The sequence below is a fragment of the Capsicum annuum genome, chromosome 10 (genome assembly GCF_002878395.1).
Source record: "Capsicum annuum cultivar UCD-10X-F1 chromosome 10, UCD10Xv1.1, whole genome shotgun sequence".
Taxonomy (NCBI): Eukaryota; Viridiplantae; Streptophyta; class Magnoliopsida; order Solanales; family Solanaceae; genus Capsicum; species Capsicum annuum.
The window spans coordinates 216,770,822-216,784,197 of NC_061120.1; the positions used below are offsets into that span (position 1 = coordinate 216,770,822).

At 37.1% G+C, this 13,376-nt stretch overlaps 1 non-coding gene across 1 annotated transcript; it reads right to left on the reverse strand.

Annotated features, from left to right (window-relative positions):
• Positions 1-4,743: 4,743 nt before the first annotated feature.
• LOC124888261 lies at positions 4,744-4,904 on the reverse strand. Its single transcript, XR_007046392.1, has one exon. It is a non-coding gene; the product is annotated as a U1 spliceosomal RNA (small nuclear RNA).
• Between the last annotated feature and the right edge of the window lie 8,472 nt (positions 4,905-13,376).

The following is a 13,376-nucleotide window of genomic DNA, read 5'->3' on the forward strand; positions in this document are numbered from 1 at the left end:
GCAAACGGGTTACATTAACAACACAAGAAGCCGAAACTAAAACAAGATACAAGATAGGTAGTTAGACAAGTGTTGATGTAGTCTTAACAACCCAAAAGCATATTCCACTCTTGGACCTTTAAAACTTCACACAACAAACACCTAACTCTTATAATTGACACAAGAGAGGCGTCCACCACCCAAGCACCAACGTATCAAGCAAAATGCAAAACACAAAAGAATTTACCCTTATGTTATGCCTTAGTTTCAATTGGACTCTCTCTTACTCTAAGAGAAGTATTCTTCAATAATAATGATCAACTAAAGAAATAAACTCTACAATGTTCTATTTATACTACATTACAATACTTGATAAAATGGCAAAAGAGCCTTTAGTGACTAGTTTTCAAAAATACTCAAAAGTGTCATGATCATGATCATACTTGTATCATCCTCTCCATCTTGAGAGGAATTTGCCCACAAATTCATAACGTCACCTCTTTTACAAAGGCACTTCACAATCTCCTTCACACGGCCACACATCTTCTACATCTTTCTCGCCTTACATTTTAACCTCTTTTTCCCTCCCTTAGGATCACGTTCCTCCGATTTGGGCACTCATTAGCCTTGTGCCCCCACCCTTGGCATTTGAAGCATTGAAATACCTTGGGATTGGAAGTAGAATTCAATTTACCTTCATACCTTGGAGGATGTTTTTGGACAACCTTTGTGGCCTCGGGTTGGGTAGCCATGAATGAGTTATCTTTGAGCTCCCTCTCAACCTCTAAAGCCGCATGGAAGATTCCATCTATGGTGTCGAATTTGGGAAGCGCCATGCGAGTGGAGATGTCCTTGTTTAACCCAACCTTGAAGCGCACAGTTTCATGACTTACTTGCTCGCCTCGGTGGTCAAGTTTCAACATCAATTGTTGAAATTCATCATAGTAAGCCATGACACTCTTGTTACCTTACCTCGAATTGTACAATTTAGCAAGGAGCTCATGCTTATAAGTCTCGAGCAAGTACCTTTGTCGCATAAGGTTCTTCAATCAAAACCAAGGAGGAGGTTGTCCCCCAATCATCTCATTCCCAAATCGTTTGACATACTCCCACCATGTATTAGCATACCCTTCAAAGTGAGCTATAGCATAACAACTTTTTTTTTCTTTGGTAAGATCATTAAGTTGGAAGATCTTGTCACAAGATGACTCCCATGCAAGGTAGGCTTCGGGATCACTCTCACCTTTGAAAACGGGAAGGCTCACTTTGATGGAATTGAGACCTATATCTTGGTTTGGGTGGCCATCTCTCACCTCTCGATCTAACTCCCCAAGTCTATGCCTCATTCTTTCTTACCTCAAGTAAACATCATCATACAGCCCATAACCATCATGTTGTCCTACCCTACCATAGCGCTCAACATGGATGGGTCTATTTGGGTTAAGTGGAGCTTGTAGTAGCGGGATTGGATTTGGATAGTCAGGTCTTTGGTCAAGTGGAGTTTGGATGGGAGGGTTCGGATTTGGTGATGGTATTTGGGTTCTAAGCCCTTCATGTTGGACTTGGTGGAGTGGAGGATGGCTTGGTCTATCTTGTTCTCGGCTTCGGGAGTAAAGATTGGTTTGATTTATGGCAATTGGTGTATATTGTATTTAGTGCAAGGTCTCGGGAGTATTAGTTGGGGAAATGTTTTGAGGGGTAGAAGGTCGACTCCTTTGGCTTTCCACACATTCTAATCTCCCACTCATGGATGCCATATCCGTATCTAATTTCTCAAGACCCACATTCAACCTAGCCACATCTCGGGACATAGTTTCAAGGCGAGCCAAAATGAGATTGATGGCATTATTATCCATTGTTTGAGCATTTAAAGCCTCGGGTTCCATTGTGGTGGTATCGAAAATAACCCTTCAAGTTACGGTCCAAACAAGATACCAAATCAGTCCGCAACGTCACACACAACAATACAATGCAAAACCTACAACACAAAACACGCGTTATTTCAAAACAACCTCCCACAATGAGATCCCACCTTCAAGTTTCTTCAAACTCAAGCTCAACATTGGTGGATGGCTCAAATAACCTCCAATTTAGCTCAAATTAGAACCCTATACTCCTATAGTGCTAGAGAACACAAATCTAACACTAAAAACACAAGAAAAACGCAAAAACAAAAACTCAAAATTTGACCTGGGGTCAAAAACGAGTTTAGTATATTTTTGGGGGATTTTCGATTTTGACACTTCTTTTTTTGTTGGGATTTTCAATTTCTATACTCTAATAGTGTTAGGGAACAAGATCTAACACTAGAAACACACAAAAATCAAGTTTTTTTTAAAGACCCTAAAAACGTGAACAATAACTTCTTTTTTTCAAGATAACAATCTCAAGATTGATTTTGTTGGAACAAAATCAAACTTTGCTTTGATACCAAATGATACGGAACAAACAAGGGAACACGAAATCACACCCCAAAACAGTCCACAAATCACAACAAATCGTGGACCAAATGGGGACCTCTCTCGAATTCACTATCTAGAACAAGAAAGAAGAGGGTACAAGGTGTTAATAAACCAAAATAGCCAGCTAACAACAAGTTTAGCAATACAAGATGAAGCTCCACAATATTGCAATAGCAACAAGAACAAACGGATTACATTAACAACACAAGAAGCCGAAACTAAAACAAGATACAAGATAGGTAGTTAGATAAGTGTAGAATCACTTGTGTTTGCATTTGCTTGGAAACATTGATGCTTGGGAGATGGATTCCGATCTTGTGTCTTTGTAAGAGATAGGTTTATTGTTGTGTGTAGTGTTAAGGGTCCAAGAGTTATCATTCTTTGGGTTCTTAACATTATACCTTCATGTGGTCTATCTATGTGGTCTATCTATCTATCCTTTTTCTTTTGTAATCTTGTATCTGTTTTGTATCTTGTATTGTAAAGCCGTTTTTGTTATTGTTGTTGTTCTTCTCATTGTTGTTTCATCTTGTGTTGTTAACTTAGTTTGTTATTGGCTGCAAAAGGTGTCAAACACCTAGTTATATTGTCCTTCTTGTATTTCATTCTTGAATCCGAGAGTGGTCTTCAAAAGGGTCCTCGATTCTTTGAATTAGTGGACTGTTTTTGGAGTGTTTTGGACTGTTTTGAGCCAATTCCGTGTGTTCCTTGGTTATCTTGTATCATTTGATGCCAAATGATACGGAACAAACAAGGGAACACAAAATCACACCCCAAAACAGTCCACAAATCACAACAAATCATGGACCAAATGGGGACCTCTCTCGGATTCACTATCTAGAACAAGAAAGAAGAGGATACAAGGTGTTGATACACCAAAACAGCCAGCCAACAACAAGTTTAGCAACACAAGATGAAGCTCCACAATATTACAATAGCAACAAGAACAAACGGGTTATATTAACAACACAAGAAGCCGAAACTAAAACAAGATACAAGATAGGTAGTTAGACAAGTGTTGATGTAGTCTTAACAACCCAAGAGCATATTCTACTCTTGGACCTTTAAAACTTCACACAACAAACACCTAACTCTTATAATTGACACAAGAGAGGCGTCCACGACCCAAGCACCAACGTATAAAGCAAAATGCAACACACAAGAGAATCCACCCTTATGTTATGCCCTAGTACAATTATGTTATGCGCTAGTTTCAATTGAACTTTCTCTCACTCTAAGATAAGTATTCTTCAATAATAATGATCAACTAAAGAAATAAACTCTACAATGTTCTATTTATACTACATTACAATAATAGACAAAATGACAAAAGGGCCCTTCAGTGACTAGTTTTCAAAAATACTCAAAAGTGTCATGCTCCACTTTTCTCTCAAATGCCAGTGTGGGAGAAATACTCAAAATGGCATTGCTCTCTCTAGTTTTCTGTTTGGATATAGGAAAAAGAAAATTAACTGAGCCATTGTTTTATTGGTATCTTTTCAATCAATTGAAACGACAACAGCTACTCTGTCAGCAGATAATTCTATACGAGCTAGCTCAGGATGTAGGAATCTTTTCTCCTTATATGCAACTGATAATAATTACATCAGTTGATTTTATTCAGAATCTAATTTTTTCCCTTCAATAAGAGTGTAGACGTTAACATGAAAATGTATACAGTTGTAGCTAACAGGACTAAATGGGCCACTGATGCTACAAACTGAAGGACCATAAGCAAACCTGCCATACCCCTGCATGTTTCAACCGATCTTAGTCTTGTATAACTCAACCAAAGCAGCCTTTGTGGTTTCTTGTTTGTAAGTTAATGCGGTTTAATCCACCTACACACGTAGGAGAGCACAACCTATCCATGATACAAAAGCCCTCTTTTTAATAACATTAGCACCAAACCAAATGTAGCTCCTACGATGGACTTCAATAGTTTTTATCACCTTGGAGGGTATTTGGTAAAGTTGGGACCAATAAGCTTGTATAACAAACAATACAGTCTAAACTAACTGAATCTCAGCCTGTAAAAGAGAGCTGTTTAGTAGTCAAAAGGTGCCCTTATCTCGATTATTGCCAAAGACATTTTAACAGTGGTATGTATTGTGATCTAGTAAATAAATTTCTTTAGAAGGCATAGCAGCTTTGCAAACTATAACCAACGTTTTGAACAGGCATCAAATTTCAGAGAAACGGACTATGCCAGACTTGGGTTATACACCACAAACTCTCAACTAGCAGCTTCTGCAGTGGAATGCAACCACAATTGACAAGAAAATGTTTAACTTTGAATTGGGCAGGGGCCGCGCGAACGCAGGCCCCCTCTACCACAAATTATGACGTAGGCTCGACCACTTGGGCCGACCTTAGGCAGGCACCCCTCCAATGTGCAATGGAGGTCACAAGCCTAGGCCATGGGTCTTATAGATCGCCCATTGACCCCGTCCAGGTAAGTAGTTTTTCCTGTCAGCCCAGGCCATTGTTAATACTACTGCTTTTGGTCCACTGTTCTCTTAGATTAGAATGTGGGAGAATCACTCAAAATGGAATTACTCTCTTTAGTTTTCTGTTTGGAAATAGAAAAAAGAAAACTTAACGGAGCCATTGTTGTACGGGCATTGGCATCTTTCCAGTCATTTGCAACGACAAAAGCTACTCTATCCGCAGAGAATCCTACACGGCTAGCTCACGATGTATGACTCTTTTCTCCTTCTACGCAACTGATTATAATTACAGCCATTACATTCTTATATAGCATCGGCTGCAGCATCTCCTCCTCACAAGTCGTGTTCATTTTTAGCTTCTTCAGGTCAAATCTTGTTCGGAATATTATCCTATCCCTTTACTAGAGTCTAGATGTTTACATGAAAATGTAAACAGGACTGTATGCTCCATTGTAATAGTAGTAGCTAACGATTTTATTAATCACCAAGAGTGAAACTATACAAAACGACAGCCTAGTTATACTCAACGACGGTTTCAGACGGAAATAAACACTAAGACAAGGGAACTATGTTACATGGACAAATAATCGAAGTATACTTCTTAGGGAGGGGTACCAAATATTTAGATCAATAGGCTAGAATGGAATAATAGAAGACTACAAACTATTCAACTCAACATCAAACTAAAAGGGGCAAGTTTGCAGGAGTTGTTTGATACCATGGGACGCTCCAACATTGCAAGCATATGCCACGTCCTTAGCAATACTGTCCAGTAATCAAATCGCATTTGTGAAAAATATCTAAAGTGGATTTTTTGGAAGAATAAATATCATAGTTTTCTAGTTAAATTCCTAGAATAGTCTAGTGAATGAATATCATAGTTTTCTTGTAAAGTTTCTAGAATATACTAGCATAATATTTAGGATAGTTATATTAGAGAAATATCTAGATTATTCTTAGATAGCTAGAAGATAGTTGTCTAGATTGTTCTTGTAAAAGATCTAGAAAAGTATCTAGAGTCATCCATGGATAGGTATAAATAGGGAGGGGTCTTGTACATTTGTAACCATCCAAAAACAAAACCAAAAATCAAATCAATTCAAGTAGTCTTCTTCTGTACCCAAGTTTCCTTTCAATATCTTTCTTCACCTTTCTAGCTTCCTTTCTTAATTGAATCTTTTGATCTTAGTTAACGATCTTGGGCTAGCAGAAGGTCTCTCCAACTACACCTTTCTTCTACTATTCTCTACATGGTATTAGAGCCAAAGTCGTAGATCGACTTGTGTTTATTTCAAGATCGGGTTAGTGGTCGCGTTAATGGACTGGGAATGGAGTTGTTGAATCAGTTCAATTGGTATGGAAGACTTGTATGGAATCATACCTTGGGGGCAAGGATTTGTGAGATGTTGTTAACAGGAGTAACACAAATCCTCCGAACGACGGACCAGAGAATAGTAGTGCATACAAGAAGTAGAAGCAAATTAATGTGAAGCAAATTAATGTGAAGACTCTGAAGAGGTCCATCTCCTCCAATTTATTTGACCATATTATAAGGTATAAATCAGCTCATGATATTTGGAGGACCCTCGATCAGTTGTTCAACAAGAAGAATGAAGCTCGGCTACAAATATTGGAGAATGAATTGGCGCACTCCATTCAAGGTAATCTTTCTATTGTAGAGTACTTTTTAAAGATTAAGAACTTATGTTCTGAGATTTCTTTAATGAATATGGATAAGGCTATCTCTGAAGTAAAAATGAGAAGAACTATCATTCGTGGTTTGAAACCAGAATATATTCCCTTTGTCACATCAATTCAGGGATGGGCTCAACAACCATCCTTAGAGGAATTTGAGAACTTGTTGTCATCACAGGAGTTACTAGCTAAACAATTGGCTGGTGAATTCGTCAAAGAAAGGGAAAGAAATGCTCTTGTAGCTGACAAGAGGAATGTTAAAGGAAAAGCAAGAGATATGCCTCACTCTCTAATTTCAGGTGGTTCAAGCTCGCCTGGAAAGAAGAAAGAGTCTTTTAACAATTATAATAAGAAGCCTCTCAGATGTTATCGGTGTGGAAAAGTAGGACACATAAAAAGATACTGTCGAGCCACAAAGAGCAACATAGCTCATACTAAAAAAGTTGTTGAAGAAGAAGAAGGCTGGGAAAGATGCTTAGAAGTCGAGAGTCGAGCTATAAATGCCTTGGCATTCATAAATTTGGAAAGGGATTGGATTGGATTGGATATAATACAATCCATCATGTGGAGAGAGAAGACACCGATAAAAAGCAAGATGATATTAAAGGCATTCAGAGACATGAAATCTAATATCGAGGAAATCAAAGAACCAAGTCTTGAATATGAAAATAAAAGTCTGAACATGAAGGATATTGAAGTAGACTCTGATCAGACAGTGTCTGAAACTCTATATGCTAGTGATGACTTTATCGGAGTAAGCATTAAGGAAGATGTAGTTAAAGTCTTTGATCAATCATCTATGGTATCAATATCTATCACCAACTCAAAGAAAATATTGAAAGTTGATGAGGAAACTAAATATCAAGCAAATAAAGAAGTTGACCGTGTAGACTCAGATGGAGAAATGGATGATTGAGAGGTTGATACTGATGAAATTTCTTTGTACTTGGAGTTGTATATGAAAGAGAGGGTTCTAAAACATTAAACCCACGAGTTTCAGATTTGTCGATGAGAAATGATTCTCCAAAGAATATAGTTGTTGAGGAGTTCGGAGAAAGAGGGAGCTCGAAAACTTAACAACATGAAGCTCGACAAGGAGATGACTCACCTGATTCGCAAAGGCCAAAAGGAAATATTGTAACGCCGGTACGTTACAGAGATAAAACTTTTGTTGGTACATATACACATATTTTTGCAGGACAAATTGATGAAGGAAAATCTTCATCATTGGAAAAAGAAAGAGGTGTTGGGGAACTACTAAGAGTTTCACCAAGGCATGGTTCAAAGCTTCATTTGAGTTCGTCTATAACGAGTTTGGGATAGCTTCCAAAAAATCACTTTAAGGGGGAGTGTGGAAAATATCTAAAGTGGATTTTTGGAAGAATAAATATCATAGTTTTCTAGTTAAATTCCTAGAATAGACTAGTGAATGAATATCATAGTTTTCTTGTAAAGTTTCTAGAATATACTAGCATAGTATTTAGGATAGTTATATTAGAGAAATATCTAGATTATTCTTAGATAGCTAGAAGATAGTTGTCTAGATTGTTCTTGTAGAAGGATCTAGAAAAGTATAGAATCATCCATGGATGGGTATAAATAGGGAAGGGTCTTGTACATTTGTAACCATCCAAAAACAAAACCAAAAATCAAATCAATTCAAGTAGTCTTCTTCTATACCCAAGTTTCCTTTCAATATCTTTCTTCACCTTTCTAGCTTCCTCTTCTTAGTTGAATCTAGTTAACGATCTTGAGTTAGCAGAAAGTCTCTCCAACTACACCTTTCTTCTGCTATTCTCTACAACATGAACCCCTTGAGTATAGACCATCTTGAATGCCTGAGTCTTTCTTTTTGCTTGTGCTATACTCCAATTTAGATGTTGGTCCTGTAACACCCTATATTATCCTTGGCTTGATTCAGCTCTTGGTTGCATGCATGGGGAGTTTAAGGCCTGAAAATTTTTCTAAGTGTTGAGGGCTTAGTCATATTTTACGCATCTTAAGTTCAAGGATTTTTAAATTGGTCTTTCCGACCCCGAAATGTTGGTTTTTAAGTTAATTCATGTTCAGGGGTGTAAGGGGCATGTCTCGGAGAAGTTTTGGATTTTTCGGATAGGGATTGGGTCATGTTTGGATCACGATTCCAGCACCTTACAGCGATAGCGTCGCGGTGCTTATGGCGATGGAACATTTACTGCGTCACGGTGATCACCCAAACCGCACTTGAGTTATGAATTTAAATGTCTGAAGGGTGATTATGTCTTTTTCCCTCAACCCAATTCGTAAATTTACGACTTTTATCATCCGTTAGGTCGTAAAATTGCCTATCTTCTCCAATTTCCCTCTCAAGCAAACCCTCTCTTTCCCCCAAGAGCACAATTTAACTCTTCTTCCCCAAGTAATTTAGAATTTAAGCTTTCCAGGATCAAGATTCTTTAAGAAAGCATAAAAAATTAGGGTTTCTTTCCCAAGTTAAGATAATTAAGGTATGTGGGACTATCCTTAAACTCCATGGGCAGGCATGGGTGTTATTGTTTTACCAATTTTAAAGATATATAATTATGTTTACGAAAAAGGTTTTTGATATTGTTTTGAATAGCAGGTATCATAGATTCGTTTTGATGAAAGTATATGTTGGTCTTGAACTCCTTTTTATAGAATTGAATTATAATTACGCATACATGTGCTTTCGGTTTTCTTTTGAAAAGTTTAATTGAAAGAATGATTTATGCGACCTCTCTCTCAATGTGGATTTTACTTGATTTATACGATATGGGGTATTCGATTGCATGTTTTGAATTTCGATGTCAATGTTTATTACCAAACTTGGGTTGACGTTGGTTGTGAATTGATGAGAGGGAGTTTTCTTGCCATAACTATACTCTCTGCATTAAAAAGAGGAGTTGCATGTGATTAACTGACTGACATGGCCACCGCATGTTTAAGTCTCGAGAAGAGAGTGTATTTGCATAAGATTTTATGTGATTTTAAAATGAGGACTCTCTTGTGATGTTATAAATCTTTTGGTGGTCATTTACATGTTTTGAATGAGAAGGGTTGTGAAATTTATATGATATGAACTACTTGCAAGTCTGGGTATGACGATACTCTGTGATGATATGCCTTTAATACGTTAAGTCTCGAATGATTTTGAGTATGAAGCATGATGTTTAAAGAACTAAAATTGGGCCTAAAGAGAGCTAGATGGTTACCCGAAGAAGATATTTGAGTGTAAGGGCTCATTGCTGGAAATCAAGTTTTGCCCATTTGGGTGATATGATTGGCAATGGCCAATGTATACTTGCCCTCGAGGCACTGGTATACTAGAATAGTATTTAGGACCCCAATCCTTGCGGCAAACTTGGATTTGGGGGCTTGGTCGACGAGTTAATGGTGGACCCATATAACTCATGGGCACTAGAAATGTAGAGTGTGCCATCTATCTCAGAAGAGAAACAAAGAGTTGAGTCATGATTACAAGAAAGTATTTCAAAAATTCTAAATTATGCGCATGCGTTTTCACTTGCCTTATGTTAAATGTTTTATGAAAAGCTCTCACCTATGTTGTATAGTAATATGTTATTTTAGATTGTTTCACATACCAGTACATTGTGTATTGACCCCCCTATATTTTAGGTTCTGAGGCCCAGTCCCGTGGTCCCGCTAACCAGTAGATCGTAGACGTTTGGAGTTGGTGAGCCTCCCTTATTATGGAAGGCCTTTTCAATGTATTGATTTCATTTGTTTCTAGTTCATGGTCCGACTAGGGGTCTTGTCCCGGTTTCAGTAAGATTATTGTTTTCAGTTTAGTAGAGACTTCGCAGACTTATTTTAGATGGATTTGGGTCTTTATGAACTTACGGTCCGTGTTGTTAGGTTGCAATAATAAGATGATCATGTTTCCAGTTCATTCCCGCATTTGCTTATAATAGATGAATTATGCATAAGATTGCAAGTTAAGAAGGCTCTCGCCTTCATGGTTCGGGATGCCCGTCGCGGCCAGTGCCTCGGTTCGGATCGTGACAGGTCCCAACTTTCTGGATTGTATCCTTGTTTCTTCAGCCATTGTAATAGTCTATTCCAAAGAGCTCTAGCAAACACGCATTCAACAAAGAAATCTTTTCTTGACTCTAAGAAAGAGGGACAGAACACGCAGCCGGCATCAAAGTCCATCCCCCAATTTTATAGTCTGTAACCAGAAGGCTACCTGTCTTGATAGTGCAGCCATAATGTCGAAATAGCTTTGCTCTGAAGATGAAACTTCCCATGTCACTTTCTCCGTATGATCAAGTAGTTGCCGATAGACCGATCTGATAATACTGCTTCTAGCACCATAAGCTGCTAAATTTGACCTTGTGCCCCTAGTACCGAATGATCTTCTGTACCATCCAACTAGCTTGATTAAGGATTGGTGTTCGCGCAAGAGACTTTTTTTTTTTTATGTAACAAGTGTGCACCCATTTAATCCATAGTTTGTCTTGCTTGTGTGCCAAATCCCAGTAACTTTTAGATAAAGCAGCTTTACTCCACAACTTGAGGTTAACGACTTTTAGTCCACCCACACACCTGGGAGAGCACAACCTATTCCATGATGCAACATTCAATAATTTTAATCACCTTGGAGGGTATTTGGAAAAGTTGGGACAAATGCGATAGCATAAGAGAGCTGTTTAGTAGTCCAAAGCTGCCCTTATCGTTTGTTTATTGCCAATGCCATTTTAACAGTTTGTTCAGCCTCTAATATAGAAGTAAGGCATCTACAGCATAGCAGCTATGCAAACTATAACCAACCTTTCAAACAGGCATCAAATTTAAGAGAAATGGCCTATGCCAAATTTAAATTATACAGCACATTCTCAACTAGCAGCTTCTGCTGTTAAATGTAGCAGTTAACAAGAAAATTTTGAGACTAGGATTGGGTAGGGGCTGCGTGAACACAGGCCCCCGCTACCACAAATTACGACGTAGGTTCGACTACTTGGGCCGACCTTAGACGTTCTCTTTTTGGCTTTCTGTGTGGAAATGGAAAAAGGAAAATCAATGGAGCCTATATTTGATATTCTCTCTTTTAAAACTAGAATAACTATGAAGTAAGCAATAGTATTTTGCATCACAAGACCACTACATATAAATTGATCTTCGAAATTCAAGTGTTATGCTTGAGAAACATAGTAACGCCGCCAGCGACATGACTTCCTTCAGAATCTTCCTATTCTTATTACATCAAAATCGACAGTGTTTGGCAGCAATGGTCACCAAGTAGAGATAATTAACGACAAAGGTTCCTCAAACAATCTCTAAGTTTCCTTTTTCCTTCCTGTTGTAATCCCTTAACAGCTTTGCTCAGCTTGATATCACACTCAATCATTTACCAAGGAAACAGAAGAAACTAGTGCAGCATACGCAATAGAACCAGAAGCACATTAGATAATTTGGCTTCCTCTGTAAATTCCCTTACTCTTATGAACAAGTTAAACAAAATATCATATGTACTAGGAAAAACTGAAAAATACTATCATGGGTGGTAACAGTATTAAGACAAGTACCTTGTTTTCAAGAAGAGCTTAATTCTGTCTGTCTTAATTTTTTTAGCTGCTCATCCATTTTCTTCATCTCATCATTTAGCTGAAAGAACATCAAAATAAAAATATTGCATGTTAATTGAACATAATGAACAACTTTAAAAGTTAACACTTCCAACTTCACACAAACAAATATATAAAGAATTTTTCCAGCATTTCATTTGCAATTCAGACAACCCATATAACAACAAATTTCTTCTCTTTCCCAACAATAATAAATCCCGTGTAATCCCTCAAATGGGTCTGGGGAAGGTGTACGTAGATGATCGATGCTAATGAGTCAACCAATAGAAATAGAAATTTAGGAATAAAAAAATACATGACTAGTACTAATATACTAAACTACCAAACTTTGTATTCTAATTCTCAACCTCCACACTCCCCTATCTTTCCCATCCTGGAATTTCTCAAATCATCAATAATCCCATAGAAACTTCTAACATCAACAGTTAGGTTTCATTTCAACATAGTAGCACGCCTAAGGACTAAAGGAATGCGAACTAAGCAAAATCTCTTTTTGTCCCACATCGCCAAATCTCTTAGACACTGAATGCTATTTAACTGATGAAAGGGCACGGTATGTCTTGAACAGGATCTGTTCTATAGGCTCGTACCACTATTAGAGGTGTAGTTGGTTTGATTTTTATAAAAAAAAAAAAAAAAATCAATCATGTCGGTTTATTAAAAACTACAAACCAAATCAAACAACATAAAATTGGTTTTTTCAATTTTTTTGTTTTTTTTTATAATATTTAGTTTTTACAATTATATTGTGATCGAAGACTAGATCAAATATATTTTCACTCATGTGCTAATAAAAACCATAATTATGAAAAACTGATGAGCGAAAAACTCTCTTGAAACTACAATTATATTGTGATCGAAGACTAGATCAAATATATTTTCACTCATGTGCTAATAAAAACCATAATTATGAAAAACTGATGAGCGAAAAACTCTCTTGAAACTAAAAAGTGAGATGATGAGTGAAAAGTTTAGGTTTTAAGTTTATATTGGATTTTGGATCATTTAATTAGCAATTAATGGACAAATATTATAACTTAAAGGTCCAAATCTAAATATATATCTTCATCTACTTTCAAATTATTGAAAATTACTAAAACTAGTTGAAAAAGTATTTAAAAAGTAGATTATAATTAATATTTTATGTATAAAAATGTTCGAATATTATATATATATATATATAT